Raw genomic sequence first — 4,487 nt, forward strand, 5'->3', positions numbered from 1 at the left:
TTTTTGAATCGGTAGCTGGGATAGGACATTCTACATAGGGCCACAGATGCATTCTCATACCGCTAGACTATGTTCTACCTTACATACATATGTAGCGCGGTCGCCATGGACTTACCCTTCACATAGGCAAGTTGATTGTTAGACAGTAATCGACTACCAATGGTGAAAGAGAGGTAATTACAATTATACTCTCTAAAGTTTTAAGCACAAAGGAAGAAATTCGAATAGGCCTAAGGTCCCTTGTACTTGTATGTGATGCCTCACCACCCTGCAAGACGCGACAGATGGAAACTCCAATACATTTGCAAAAGTTTTAACACATACTAATACATCCGCAGTCTGCTTTAATCTTTTTTTTCTGAAACATATATGTGCCCCAAGAGTAAGCAGTCAAACTTATTTGGTACATTATTTTGCCCTTTCATTATTTCCTCTCTGTGTCTTCTCCCGCTTTTCGCTAAAAAGAAGAAATGAAAGAAGAGAAGGATTAAAAAGAAGAAAAGGAAGCCGTCAAAAAGCGCGGAAAAATTACGAACGACAGACGTGGAATAAGATAATAAAATAAAAGAATTTGAAGACAAACTAAAGAAGAGGCATTTAAGCAATTGCTTATCAAAAGAAAAAAAGCTTTTCGAAGCTAATATAAAACAAGTAAGAAAGTCTAAGTTCGGGCGGAGCCGAACATTAAATACCCGGCGCAAGTATTAAATATATCGTCGCTCGAATAAAGAAACAGTGTAAATGCCACTATTATTCGATAATTGCACCATTGTATAGACAATCCTTTAATCTTTTAGGTAAATCTTTAGTTTTCTCAAATATCTCTTTGGCTCACTAATTTATTCCCGAAAAACTAAATTGTATTTGTATGGTTTGTAATGGTTTATAAAAGCTTCCAATTCGTTTTTCACAAAACTATACTTTTCATGTTACACTATTTCATTATTCCAGCGACGATATGGTCTTTCACCTTTCCGAAACCTACCACTAGATGGTAAGGTATCAATTTTGAGTAAATTAGCGTCCTTAAATTTCGAAATATTGCAGTTTCAAGCATTTCTGAAATTTACCGTTATATGAAAAGCGGCCGTAATTTTGGTCCGATTTCAATAATTTTCAATGTTTTGCTTTTATGTGGCAAGCACAATAAAAATACCGAGTTTGGTACAAATCGGTAGAACGGTTACCGATATACATATATGTGATGATAAGTGGGCGGTGCCACGCCCATTTTCCAAAATTTTACCATAAACGCATTTCTTGGTAAAGAATTGTTGCAAGCATCAATTTTGAATAAATTAGCTATAATATTTACTGATTTGTCGAAGATTTTGTATTTCTCTAAATTACCGTTGTATGGGATGTGGGCGTGGTTATTGTCCGATTTTAAAAATTTTCGGCCATTTGGTATGCTGTACCAAGGCCCATTTTCCAAAAATTTATAATATTCTTATTTTTCGTCTGAAAATTATTGTAAATATCAATTTTGAGTGAATTATCTTCAGTAGTTACTAAAATATCGCAGTTTTCGTATTTCTGGAAATTACCGTTATATGGGAAGTGGGCGTGGTTACAGTCCGATTTCGCCCATTTTCATTACCAACCTACCTTGGATTAATGGAAACCTACATACCAAATTTCGTTGAGATGTCTCAATTTTTGCTCGAATTATCGTGTACACGGACGGACGGACATACGGACAGACGGACGGACAGACAGACATGGCTTAATCGACTTCTCTATTCATTCTGATCATTTATGTATACATTTGTCTATATCTATCTCGATTCGTTTTGGCTGTTACAAACCGTTATGTGAACACAATTAATACACCCTTGTGCACAAGTGCGCTCGGGTATAAAAATTTAAAGATCTTGAGCAATCCTCTCAAGAAAATGTGCAAAGTGTGGCTGCGGTTTCTGGTGAAACAGAAAATATGGAAGACTGCACTTAGAGTGAAGTTTTTCTTGGTGAAAGTGATCCTTTTCTAGCCGGGTCTTTAGATACCGCCAGCAGTTGAATGCGAAGGAAGAATTGAAGTCTTTGTCCGCTAAAAGTCTCCTAAAAACTAATCGGGAAAAAATTGATATTCAGTCCATTGCAAATGGCGAGTTTCTGTTCTTAGGCATTCAAGATCATTTTATTTCAGATGAATTCGGATTTTTAGAGGCGCGAGAAGAAGTCTTAATTGATGTAGGTGTCGATGGTGCCAAACTATTTCATAGTTCTAATCGAGTTTTATGGCCTATCCTGGGGGCACTTGTAGATTTTCCTAGTGTAACACCTTTTGTAATAGGTTGCTTTTCTGGACTAAAGAAAACTGAAAATGTCAATGATTTCATGGCAAATTTTTCATCAGAAGTGAAATACCTTAGGAAAATGGTATCAAAGTGGGTCACAATGAGATCGTATTAAAGTTTGATGTTCGGGTGTTCATTCGTGATTCTCCGGCTAGGGCGTTTGTTTGTGGTGTTATGTCATTTAATGGAAAAAGCAGATGTTCTATATGTTACCTCGAAGGCAAATATAAAGAGAGAAGAGTATGTTTTCCCAAAGAAATTGGTGAACTTAGGTCGGATTCATCTTTTGAGCAATTTAGGCATCAGAAAAGCGTGTTAGAAGACGCTGGCTTTAAAATGGTTTCTCAGTTTCCTCTTGACTCTATGCTTTTGGTTGATTTAGGTGTCGTCAAAAAATGTCTTAAACTGTTCATCAAAAATGCAAATACCACAAAGATGAATGGAAATATTCGTTTCGTTTCCAGGTTTTTCCCATCAGAATTGTGTCGAATTTCAAGGGGCTTGAATGAAGTTAGTCATTGGAAAGCAACGGAGTTTAGGCAGTTCTTGCTATACACAGGCGTTTTTATTTTGAAGGATTGCGTAAGTAGAGAGTTGTACTACCTTTTCTGGCTTTTGCATAGTAGTATTCGCCTTCTTTCTAGTGAAAAATCGTTCAGGTCGGAGGCCGATATTGTTAAAAAAAAGTGCTAGAACATTTTGTCGCAGAGTTCAGTAGGATATTTGAAGAAGAATTAGTTGGTTTCAACATTCATGGCTTACTTCACATGTCTGAATGCGTTAAAAGTCTGGGTCCTTTGGATTCATTTTCTGCTTATAGGTTTGAAAACTATATGCAATTTTTAAAAAAGATAATTAAAAAGCCGAATCAAGTATTGCAACAAATCTTTTTAAAGCTTGATGAAAGGCAAGATCTTAATTCGCTTTCGAATCAGACTTCTCGGTTTGGAGCATTTGACATTGATTTAAGAAAAGAAAAGGATTGTTTTTGCTACAGTAAGAAAGCGGGACCTATAAAGGTAATGGAACTTGTTCGGTTAGGAGATTCAGAACTAATTGAATGTATGGTTTTTCGGAAAACAGAAGACTTTTTTGAAGACCCTGTTCACTCCTTAGCTAGTCTAGGTATCGTTGTTGCAAGTGATCTCAGTTTTGATATGGTTAAAATTGAAAGGGGTGTTATTGACTATAAATACCTCTGTATCCCCTATGAAAACAAATTTTTGTTCATACCTCTTCTGCATCATAGGTTCCACGATTTTTGTAATTAAGCCACACTTTCCATTAAAAAATAATTAAATTATTTAAAAAAATATATTTTATAATGCCTCATTTGACTTCAAACTTTTTTTTTTGGAAATAGAACTATTATGGCATACCAAGCCAATGGTAAGTATAACTATTTTTCATGATGCCTATATGTATGGAGTTGATTTGTCAAAGGCGATTACCCCATCCAACAACAATGTCCATGTGTCTGATGAAGGTAACTTATATATTTTTTTTTCTCAATTCTACGTATTAAATTTATGTACCAAAATTTTTATTTCCACAACAGTCTCATCCAACAATAACGTGGCTGGGCCCAATGAAGGTAATATATACTTATACATATGTTATTTTTTATTTTTTTTTTTATTTTACAGACGTAGATGTACTTCAAGCGCTGCTGATAAAACTACAAACGATCGAAAATAATGTAAGTAGGTGCATTTCAAAACTCTCTTATGCCCTAGTTATGATTTCGTTGGTTTAAATGTCATCTATATATATAAAATAATTGCCGTTTTCGTTGTTCGGAGTTAACTCAAAAACTACTGGACAGATTTCAGTCAAATTTTCAGAGGTTATGCCTTTCATATATGGTCCTATTATAGGCTACCAGAAAACTCGGTAGGTGGCGCTGGGGTCGAGTTATTTATAAAAATCGTATTTCTTTTAAATTCAAAATGTAAGCTACCAGAATGACGGCAAACACGTTTACCAAAAATAGATCCGCTTGGTGGCGCGGGAGTCGAGTTATTTATAAAAGTCGTATTTATGAACCGATGTCTTTCAAATTCAAAAGGTATAGTTTCAGCATAATGGAACATAAGTTTACCAAAAACAAAGCCGCTAGGTGGCGCGGGAGGCGAGTTATTTATAAAAGTTGTATTTATGAACCGATTTCGTAAGCATGATGAAAAG

General features: G+C 35.4%; 1 long non-coding RNA gene across 1 annotated transcript in view; it reads right to left on the reverse strand.

Annotated features, from left to right (window-relative positions):
* Positions 1-4,487, reverse strand: part of LOC118746023 — a 10,354-nt gene that overhangs the window by 5,025 nt on the left and 842 nt on the right. The window lies entirely within an intron of this gene.

This window comes from Rhagoletis pomonella, unplaced genomic scaffold, assembly GCF_013731165.1.
Source record: "Rhagoletis pomonella isolate Grant_MI unplaced genomic scaffold, Rhpom_1.0 Rhpom_scaffold_00010, whole genome shotgun sequence".
Lineage (NCBI taxonomy): Eukaryota > Metazoa > Arthropoda > Insecta > Diptera > Tephritidae > Rhagoletis > Rhagoletis pomonella.